At 41.0% G+C, this 12,004-nt stretch overlaps 1 long non-coding RNA gene across 1 annotated transcript in view; it reads left to right on the top strand.

Moving 5' to 3' along the window:
• LOC138357271 (uncharacterized) overlaps positions 1-12,004 on the top strand; it is a 263,605-nt gene that overhangs the window by 227,240 nt on the left and 24,361 nt on the right. The window contains exon 4 of the long non-coding RNA XR_011224884.1: positions 11,359-11,458. This is a non-coding gene — a long non-coding RNA (uncharacterized lncRNA). The remainder of the gene's footprint in view (positions 1-11,358; positions 11,459-12,004) is intronic.

Below are 12,004 nucleotides of genomic sequence, written 5' to 3'. Positions count from 1 at the left end.
ATTGATTTGTCTCTTGATTCATCTGTTATAATGAGTTTGTACCGAGATTAATTAGTAGTTTCATTTAATTAGTGTTGGCCTTTTTCACAGTTAATTAGCAATATCTGTCACTCAAGTTGTGAGAGTCGAGTGAGGTAGTGTTTTATAGAGTGTTGAGCCCCATCCCAGCCAGCCAATAGTTGGATTACACATACAGAAATCACAATAGCGTGATGTATCCAATGAACAAATCCACAAGGGGACGTGACGAGGGTTCGAACCTACGTCCCTGAGGATCCCCAGACGCTGCCTTGTGGATTTGTTCAATAGTCTGATTATTTCAATGATTATAGCTGATGAGATTAAGCAATATTGCAATATACTATTTTAGGAAAATGTTGCGTTTCTGTTATGTGTTCCGGTGATGGTGATGATTGATGGTGATGAGGATAGTGATGAGGATAGTGATGGTGATAGTGATGATGGTGATAGTGATGATAGTGATGGTGATGAGGATAATGTGATGGGAACTGTATGGACGAGACTAAAGATGAAAGATAAAAAATTGCCACGTCTAAGGCGGAGGTTACTGGCTTATCTCAGCTCTGCAAGATAGGCCTAAGATGCAAAATGCAACCTTTGCAACTAGGCCTATCGGTTCCATTACCAACATAGTGATGGGGCAGTGTGACCCCTAATACCTAGCCTCTCCCATGGTGATCACTGGCTGTAATTAGAGTCGTGTTGGGGGAGACTTTGCTAGTATACATTGTAAATTGAGTAGGGAAACTAATGTATTCTACTGTATTCACCACCAATCCCCCCCCCCCTAATTTGTGTGTGTGGGGGAGGGGTATAGTGACCTGCTTCCTGGGTAGCAGCACAAGAGGATGACAGGTTGAGGAATGATTGACAGATAAACAGGTTGAGGAATGATTGACACAGGTTGAGGAATGATTGACAGAGGAACTTCCTCTACCTGTCTAAGCACAACCTCTGTTATGATTCATTTAAACAATGTCAGTTAAGAATAATGATAAAGTAAATATTCTAGAAGGAAGTTGAAGTGACTGCGGAGCCACAAGGACGCAGGTTCGATCCCAATGCATAGCCTCAGGCTTTCCTTATACTGAAGAAAGTCAAAATATTCCAGATATTAAGTTTCAGTGAGGTTAACAAAAATATTTGATTAAATTCGTTTGTTTAAAAACTTTACTTCAGTGTTAGACTTTGTCGCAAGTTTTCGCTAAGACTTTTATTTACTGTCGTGTAGTGGTGGTAAAGGAGCTTCAGTTTCTCTTTACTACATCTTCCTTTTCCTTCTTCTTTACTTCTATATCCTTCCCTTCCCACCTCTATTTACCACACACTCCTACGTATCTCGCCCACTCAATCTATTCCTTCTCGCCTTTCTCTCCCTCTCTCATGTTGTTGGGGGTTTTAGATTCAGCTACTTAGAGCAAAAAGTTGCAAGTAGCACGGGTTATGGCGATCCCGTAGTGGAGTTACCTGGTACAGGCGCGGGGCTGTAACTGGTGCTCTGTTTTCCCCCGTCGCATATTCAGTCTCTTTATCTTATCAATCTCTTCAACGGCATTTCCTCTCTCTCTCCCCCCTCCTACATCAGTCTCTCCCTTCATTTCTTGCTGACGCATCATTTTCCAAGAATTAAGGTGTCTAACCTGGCCAAACCTGTGCGACGGTGACAATGTACCCACTGCGAGAGGCTCTCTCTTAGCGGCAACGCTTTAAGTGCCTCCACAACCCCTCAGTTATGCGCATTCATTTAAACAAGTATTTTTCAGACGCATAAATATCTCACGCGTGTCTGCGCCCCTGCGCATGTACGACCTTTGTGGTGCTTGTGCGCCAAACAAATATAAACACACGTGTTTGGCTTAAAATATAAATCCACGCGTTGATGTGTATACAGGACAGTGTTGACCAGACCACACACTAGAAGGTGAAGGGACGACGATGTTTCGGTCCGTCCTGGACCATTCTCAAGTCGATTCATAACATCACAGGACAGTGATGTTATGAACAGGTAATTAGTGATGGGTGATGGTGAGGAGGGGATGATGGTGACGGGGGGTGATGGTGAGAGGGGTGAGAGTGAAAGGTGACTGGAAATATGACCGCATTGCTTTCAGTATTGATTTTTCCCCTTCCTATGCCTCTTATCTTTTCACTCTCGGAATTAAGAAAAAGTAATCAAGTTACCGAAATTCATGGTAAAGAAACTAATGATTAATGATATATTTTCTGTTTCGTTCCACTCTGGAATATTTTCACATAAGACATGAATATTAAGTGTGCAAATTTGTCTAGAAAAGTTCCTATCTACTATAGCCACACTATGCATGGTAGATCTTATCTACTATAGCCACACTATGCATGGTAGATCTTATCTACTATAGCCACACTATGCATGGTAGATAGTTCTTAGAAATACTAAATTGCTTCATTGTTCATAATAGATACTTCTCAAACCCAAACCTATGCACAATAGAAATTTTCAATAGAACACAGATAACATAACCCAACATATGGGGTTCTTTTGTTGTTCTACTGTTATTTGTTCTTGTTCTACTGTTATCTGTATCTTGCATCCCATCCTCCTGACACGAAAGTACTGAAAGTATCGACGTTTGTCTATTGTACAAATACGGACGAGGTAGACTTATAGAAGTTAGGAAAGTAGTAGTTTAAAAAGTAGACTTTTGTGTTATTGAATTTGGGCAAATTAACATTTTTTTCTAATGAAAATTAATATCGCCATTCTAGGCCTAATATAAGTTATCTGTTGTGTACTAGTTCATATATATATTTGCTATTAGGCCTAGGAATATTTAATTTTAGTTTTTAGCTTTTTTGTCCGGAATCTGTGAAATGAATAGTGCCAGATATATAACTGGGAGGATGCTTTGAGATGCTAGAAGCAACAGCCAGGTGGACCAAACTCTCACAAGTCGAGCCTGGCCTCAGACAGGGCTTGGGGAGTAGAAGAAGTCCCAGAACCCCATCAAGCAGGTATATGAGGGCCTGCGGGCCGCTCCAAGCAACAGCCTGGTGGACCAAGCTCTCACAAGTCAAGCCTGGCCTCGGGCCGGGCTTGGGGAGTAGAAGAACTCCCAGAACCCCATCAAGCAGGTATATGTGGGCCTGCGGGCCGCTCCAAGCAACAGCCTGGTAGACCAAGCTCTCACAAGTCAAGCCTGGCCTCGGGCCGGGCTTGGGCAGTAGAAGAACTCCCAGAACCCCATCAAGCAGGTATATGTGGGCCTGCGGGCCGCTCCAAGCAACAGCCTGGTAGACCAAGCTCTCATAAGTCAAGCCTGGCCACGGGCCGGGCTTGGGGAGTAGAACAACTCTCAGAACACCATCCAGGTACAATCCAGGTATAATTTAGATCTTCAATGGTGGGGAGGGTATGATTTCGATGCTTCCGAGGATCAACGTCCTGCGGCCCGGTCTCTGACCAGGCCTCGGTTGGTGGTCTGATGAACCAGGCTGTTCGATGCAGCCTGACGTATGAGTCTGGTTAATCTGGTATCCTTTGAATAAGTTTATCAAGCTCTCTTTTGAACACTGAGAGAGATCGGTCAAGTTTTTTTTTCAGACACGTCAAAAATTCCATCCGTTAAAAAATACGTCAAAAACTAATTTTACACGTCAAAAATTAATTGTACACGTCAAAAATTAATTGTACACGTCAAAAATTACTTTTACACGTCAAAAATAACTTTTACACGTCAAAAATAACTTTTACACGTCAAAAAATACTTTTACACGTCAAAAAATACTTTTATACGTAAAAAAAATGTCAAAATACCTGTTTACGTCAAAAAAAATACGTCAAAAAGTACCTGTATACGTTAAAAAAAATACTTTTGACGTGTCATGTCTTGCAAGAAAGGCAATTATAAATATTCCTCAAATAATTGTAATATCTCCTTCACTGATGACACGTAAATACGTAGCAGCTGTACAGCATTAAACCCAAGTAGAAAAAATGCAAAGCAATGTTAGGAGACTGGCTTGGACAGTCACTTTGCCAGTCACTGGATCTCTGACACGGCTCGTGACTGTGCGAACCCACTTTAGACAGTCTCCTTCCCTCCAGGTGTCAGTCGATATTATTATTAACTAAGAAAATATTCACTGAATCGATAAAGTTTCCACGGACACGGAAATGGATACATCATAGAAGCTAAATTATTTAAGGTATTAAATATTGACATATTGATTTGTGAGCCTTAAAATCAATCTCATAATATCAGGAACAAATATAATAACTCTTGGGATTGAACTTGGATCTCTGGACTGGTCCCAGACACATGATAAATATTGATTGTTCAAATTCATTTTTATTTTCACTTCATAGTTTAGGAGCGTGTTCAAGGAGACGAAGTTGAACACGTCTGTCTTCTGTGTTCAATCACATTACATAACGGCAAAATGACAGTTATTGGCCGTGAATTATTCCGAATGTTCGAAAAGTAATTTGAGCTGGAATTTTGGCCTTGAACAAATTAGATATAGGGCGACGAGTGAACAGTTCAAGAACTGAACAAAATCCACATACGAAATAGTGAGAAGAACCGCTCGAATAAGGGAAAATTTGGCTCACAAAATCAGCAACACTTAACTAATCAATAAAATCATATCTCAAGTAATAATTTCAAAGTAAAACTCAATGTTCATATTGAATAAAAATAACAAATCATGGCGCAGAATAAAATCAACAGATCCTTCTATAAACGTAAAAAAAATATTAGTAAAGACTAGGTAAATATTACTGATGCAACACGTCTGGGCCACACATGCAATCATTAAATATTGCAATGGTCCTCCAGTTAGTTTTTGCACCCATTAATTTTATGACCAATGCTCACAGCCGTCCGTCAACGCTCACAGCGTCCAGGGTAAGCAAAGATATTTCTCGCAGCTGGTGTTGATTTGCTAATAATGAGAATGCATTGAATTTGTTGATGTTTTTAATGTTTTGAATTAGCACGAATCTGTTGGGCATTTATGATGGCGAGAATATTGTTGGTAAAAGGTCAAAATGTGATTGATTTCTTGATGGAAAGAGTGAAAAAGAGAGTGAGAAAGAGGGGGAGAGTGAGAGTTTTTATTATTAACATCTTTATTGACAATTTAATTACAGTTTTGCCTAATCTGAGCAATTCAATTAGGTCTTATTAATGTAAGGATAATGCTAGTATTCACTGTCACGCAGGACAGAGGGTCATACACAAGACAATAGGTCTTAACTGTAGGCTGAAGCACATATATATCATGGTTACAATCAACTACATTAGACAATATACACATTTCAGTGTACAAATATGTAAATACAATATCTTTATTGTACACTGCCACACAAGGGCAGGGATGGGTTCAATAGAGATGCAGCTTAAAAATGAAATAAATACAAGTGATAATTCTTAAAGATGACCAAGAAAATGTCAGATAAATTGACAAAGAAAAATGTCTCAGCACTCAAAAATGTAACAATGTAGGAAAACTATTCAATTCCCAATTTTAACGAAGACACAGACATGAGAAGCATTTCTCCAGGCAAATGGCAGACTGATGTTTTCTGAATTAATATTAATTCTTTGTAAAGAAGTCAATTAGAACCCACCTCGAGTAAAGCCTTAGGCATCATGTCAGTTCTCATTGGTATTCCGGAGAGGAGGAGACGTTCCATTCAACAGAATGGAACAGAGACAGAGAGACAGAGACACAGACAGAGCTGAATGATCCCTTACCTAATCCCGTTAGGTGATACGTTGTTAACTGGACTACATAACTCCAAAGTCATTTTTTATATATTTTGAACCGAAGTCAATACATCCGTCCTAACTTGACTCTTTAATGTTGACCAGACCACACACTAGAAGGGATGACGACGTTTCGGTCCGTCCTGGACCATTCTCAAGTCGATTGTCTTTAATTGTGAGCTCCTATTATGTTATGACTCTGAACGGTGTAAAATGTTATAATGAACAAATCCACGAGGGCCGTGACGGGGGTCATGGATTTGTTCATTTGATGCATCACGCTATTATGATTTCTTTGTGATAATGTGCTTGATTCTGAGTACACATGCATGAGAATTATTGATAATAGAGACCTATTTCCGGTTCCAATAGTTGTGGGATAAAATATTTGGTTTCAAGACGCCAGTTGTATCTTCGGTTTTGTTTACAAATACAAAGATTAAGTATTTCTTTATTTCTTTTATAGTATTTGTTATCTCTTTCTCACTGACCTTTAGCAGAACTTCGGAGGCATCAGAGTGAAATTAACACCTGGAACGCGACCTGTCTATAGATTTGCATCCAAGTCCCTCAATTACTGGTGAGTGAATACCCCCCCTCCTCCCGTGGCTGGGACTCGAACCCAGACGAAATTGATTGATGAAGATTAAGCCACCCAAGAGGTGGCACGGTTATGAATAGCCCGTAATCAGCCGAAATTGTTGGCAAGCTGCAAATATATTGTGCAACCTCACCTCACCTCACCTCACCTCACCTGTAGGTATCTCCGTGAGGGTTGGGGGTGATAGCACTTAAGTTTTGGCCGCCATCTTGACCTCCCTCACTAAACGTGGATGGGATAACAAGCAAGAAGGATACCAGGCTGGTTTAAGGGCTCACCATAGCCGGTGCTACATGGACACTTCGTCCTGAGTAGCTAAATCTGAAACAACAACAACAGCCAGGCTGGTCATCCATCATACCCCTCATACAACGGTACTCTTCCCATCACCTGGGTTCTAGGGGACTCGAACCGCGAACCCCATGCGTGTGAGAGGCCGAAGAGCTCTTTAGCTGTACTCTGGCTTCAGGCGGTCGTACCACTGCTATAAAAATCTGGAAACTCGACAGTGATTAGAATAATTGCTAGCTGCCAGGCGCCCAGAGAAGCTGGAACATGTTAGTTTTCATTTTGTTTCGTTCTGAAATTTTTCGTATCGTCTCTGGAACAACAGGGAACTAACACATGGAACTAACGTTAAGTAATGACAACCAGCGTTAGTATAAGATTTCTGGACTCTGTTCATCTGATTCCACCAGTGAAAAGTGGATCTGGATGTAAATCCAGATTCTTAGATCTAGATTTAGAAAAAGCCTAGAAAAAGATTAGAAAAAACTATAAATAGTTCTTATTTTTCAAAGAAACATCTTTTATCTCCCAATAAAACTGCGTTTATGTACCGCAGTTTTACATACATTTCTAATATTTTAAGATACATTTTTAATATTTTAAGATTTTTTATTATATTACAAGAAACCACTCTATCTTTCAAGAAATAATTCTCACATTTCAAGAAACTACTACTATTGAAAGAACATCCTAGAAGTTGCTTGTAGGATGTCAAATGTTGATCTAGCATCTAGTTGATGGTTCTTTAGTTTCCAAGAAATTACTGTTGGAAGAGCTATTACAAACAAACAAAGAAATAATCCTAAGAGAAAGAGTGGCTAATCATTTAATCCCAAGTAAGCAATGGACTGCTAAAGATGTAGACGCAATTATTGGCTTCACTTGATGGTCTTTTAATGCTTTAGTGTGAGGAAAATCATGTCCATTGTTCCAATTAGTTATGCCAGATTTAATAATAATTTTATACACGTGTGAAGGTATACGTCTGAGTTCACCAAACATATCCATCTAAATTACTCTTCCAGTGACTTTAGTCTTTCATTGACATCTGACATTTAGTCTTTCATTTCCTGCCCGAAACGCTTTGCGTAATAGTGGCTTTAGGCATTGTATGTACTAGCTGTATCTATAAAGCCAACAAACTTTGTAAAATCTCTTTATGTATGTACCTTTACCTAAATAAATATTATTATTATTATTATTCATATCCATGTGCCGTTATTCAGAAGGTCGAGTGTATTGGTGATATTGCAATCGTGAAGGACAACATAGGAGGCAAGCGAGCGAGAGGAATCACCAGAAATAAAGAGGAAATGGAGTAGGAATAAGGTAGAGGGAGAGGCTAGAATTTCTTCCTGAAAATTAGATCAGGGAGGCGCTTTCCAGCCTCGGCCGAACGCCATTAAACTGTATCTAATTACCAATATGATTGCTAATGAATAGTGGACATTAGCACCTGACTGTGCCACCACCTGCTGCCATGCAACGTGCTAACAACAATAGATGCCTCGACTGGAATGACACCATTATACGGTAATTATTTGATAATGCCTTCAGTCACCAAGTGAGCCTGGCTGTTGAGATTTAGAATAATAAGGTCTAAATTTTTGCCGTGTAAAAATATTGGACTTTAGCTCCGTGACCCAGCTCTCGTGACGGTACTTGCCCCATTTCATCACATCTCATGAGGTTTCTTGATTTGTAGAACCAATTGGAGGTCTGGTGGAGGTGGGGTCCCTCGATTGTTTCAAGCGTGGGTTGGACATGTATATGAGTGGGATTGGGTGCTTATAAATAGGAGCTGCCTCGTATAGGCCAATAGGGCTTCTGTAGTTACCTTTATTCTGTTATCACGACCACAAGAAGCCCCCCTTTTGAACAGTGGCCGCCAGTCAACACAAAAAGGTATTTTTTTTCCCCAAAAAACTTTGCTAGGGTCTACCCCCCTTTTCTGCGCCTCAGGGTCTCAGTTTTCTCTCTCTAGGCCGCCTTCGGCCTCAGTCCTGTCCTCATGGGAAAGTTTTTGCCATTCTAGGGTAGACTTATTTCTTTTTTCCTCGACGATTTTTTACCTGAATTTACCTGAGGGGCCACTCATACGAGTGGCCTCGATGAGGATAGGAAGCCGGCGGCTTGTCAGATGTCCCCCCCATTTGCCCTGAGGATTGTTTCTAGTTGTAGTTTTAAATTCCAGTAGCGTTTTAGCGTTTATGGCTTTGGCGGGTAGGCGGTTCCACGGGTTTACAACAACATGGGGTGAATATTCTGAATTATTTGCTCTTATTTACATGTGTTTTTTCAATGCGAGTTTCAGCTCTTGGGTCCCGCCGTCTGGCTATTTATCATACACGTTCCTGAAACTGTCAGGATTCGTCAAAGCGCCGAATCCATGTCGGATTAGTCATTTATTAAACAGTTTATGGGGCCTAAAGTGCTACCAAGTTGCCTAGATTTACCTGAACAGAAATCGTGTTACGAGGGTTCGAATCTCCCCAAACTGTGTTTTAAATGTACTAAGCTGCTATGATCGGGGAAAGATGCAGAGGTTTCGTAAATATACACATCCCTGGTGGATGTTATTGCACTGGCGTGACACTAATGAATTAATTTATGTTCATCTGAGTTCCAGTTTCCGACCATGGCCTGTTGTCATAGATGTGTGTGTGGTAAATATTGAGTTTGTGTCCATTTTTGTTACTAAGGGAGGCCTGACGGTTGAGTGGACAGCACTCGGGGCTCGTAGTCCTGAGGTTCCGGGTTCGATCCCCGGTGGAGGCGGAGACAAATGGGGCAGTTTCTCTTCCGCCCTGATGCCCTGTTTACCTAGCAGTAAATAGGTACCTGGGAGTTAGACAGCTGCTACGGGTTGCTTCCTGGGGATGTGTAACAAAAAAGGAGGCCTGGTCGAGGACCGGGCTGCGGGGATGCTAAGGGCCGAAATCATCTCAAGATACGTTGATGTACAAACGTGAACTATCAGGGGAAAGCACGAAGCCATTACGACTATATAGCACTTGGAAGGGATCAGGATAATTATTTGGGATGGGAGGAAAGGAATGGTGCCCAACCACTTGGACGGTCGGGGATTGAACGCCGATCTGCATGAAGCGAGACCGTCGCTCTACCGTCCACCCCAAGTGGTTCTATATCAGTGTTATACATAGAGGCTGTGAACACCCGGTGGGAGCCTTAGGGCGAGTGGACAGCACGCTGGACTTGTGATCCTGTGGTCCTGGGTTCGATCCTAGGCGCTGGCGAGAAACAATGGGCAGAGTTTCTTTCACCCTATGCCCCTGTTACCTAGCAGTAAAATAGGTACCTGGGTATTAGTCAGCTGTCACGGGCTGCTTCCTGGGGGTGGTGGCCTGGTCGAGGACCGGGCCGCGGGGACACTAAAGCCCCGAAATCATATCAAGATAACCTCAAGATAGATCACGTCTCGTTCAACATTTGCATTACTATTCTATAATTTTATTTTCTAAACCACTTTAACAAGATTTCTCCGACGCCAAGACCATGAATGGCAGTGCTTGAGTAATGCTCAATGCTCATTACTCCATGAGTAATGAGCGAGTAATGCTCTCCTTCGTCAGATAAATATTGCAGTTACTGATTTCCTTTGGGGCGAATCGGCGATGGCTTGCATAGATACTGATTGGAAGCCAATCAGGGGCCAGGGGGATGTGTACAAAGTTATCTGGGTTGCATCCGTATGTTAATCAGACTTCAGGAACCATAAATCCAAAATGCAAGGTTTCCTATCAAGGGGAATCGAGCCCATCAGATTCTTTGAGAATTATTGGACGATCAGACAATCATGAAACCTGTCAAACAATGGTGAAAAATAAAGAATACTGAACAAGAATGAACAATGTCAATTAAGACTTAATTTCGAGTGTGAGAGATGGAACAATGGCAATTAAGACGTAATTTCCAGTGTGAGATGGAACAATGGCAATTAAGACTTAATTTCCAGTGTGATAGATGGAACAATAGCTTTTAAGACTAAATTTCCAGTGTGAGAGATGGAACAATAGCTTTTAAGACTAAATTTCCAGTGTGAGAGATGGAACAATGTCAACTAAGACTTAATTTCTAGTGTGAGAGAGATGGAATAATGGCAATTAGGACTTAAATTGCAGGGCAAGGGAGATGGAACCACCATCGACTTTACAAATAATTAAATTTTTTTAAGTAGTAAATTGGACAAAGGTGTTAAACCTATCGAGCTGTGACCTTATAGTAATCACTCTCTAAAACCAGTTTAAAGTTCAATGGCGACAGTAACTGGCTCGTGGATTGTGTCAAGGGGTTATCTTTAGGTTATCTTGAGATGATTTCGGGGCTTTAGTCTCCCCGCGGCCCGGTCCTTGACCAGGCCTCCACCCCCAGGAAGCAGCCCGTGACAGTTGACTATCACCAGGTACCTATTTTACTGCTAGGTAACAGGGGCATAGGGTGAAAGAAACTGTGCCCATTGTTTCTCGCCGGCGCCTGGGATCGAACCCAGGATCACAAGTCCAGCGTGCTGTCCGCTCGGCCGACCGGCTCCGGGGTGAATGAATAGCATTTATACTCAGCCTCCATCTCTCTTATATAGAGATATATATATATAATATTCATATATTTGATTACGTCAGTTAAATATGGTTGTGTGTCTTTGAGGATGTGTGTGTGATGATATTTGTCCTTTTCCAGCTGTTGGCGCAGTGTGGCACTCCATCGGGTCCCGATTGAAGAGAGAATTTACACAACAGAAGATGGTTTAAAACTACCATTTCTCCACTAATTACTCTGGGTAACTACTGTTCAAATGTTCAACTCATCCTCAAGCTCGTCCCCCCCCAGACTCGTTCTTCAATTTTAACGTATCGTATACAAATAGGTTTGTTTTTATTTATGGATTAGTATACATTAATGTTCCATTATTGTGTGTGTAGTTAAGAGTAGTTTGGTGTTTAGTTAGAGTGATTTAACCCATCTGTGGGAACCGACCTGTGAGATTTATATTTGTTTAATTTATATGAATTTATATTTACGTTAATTTATATACTTCGATAGCAATTTGTATAATGATAAGTGGACTGTATTTCTGCAATAATCTCATAATCTCACAAATCGATCCTCTACACATTAGGGGGGGGTTTATTAAATTAATATATATGCAGCCAATCAAACTACAAAATTAACTACATACATTGAAGAGGTTACTTATCTTATAGTACAGCAGGTTAGTCCACCAGGTATAACTAGGGTGTAGACACCAAATTATCCTCTTTGAGGTAGCTTCCATATCACCCAGTAACTGGTGCACAAATCTTGCTTCCTCGTCTTGACCTGTCAA

This window comes from Procambarus clarkii, chromosome 77 (genome assembly GCF_040958095.1).
Source record: "Procambarus clarkii isolate CNS0578487 chromosome 77, FALCON_Pclarkii_2.0, whole genome shotgun sequence".
NCBI lineage: Eukaryota > Metazoa > Arthropoda > Malacostraca > Decapoda > Cambaridae > Procambarus > Procambarus clarkii.
The sequence above is the reverse complement of the archived record's forward strand: the minus strand, read 5'-3'. Positions and strand labels throughout refer to the sequence as shown.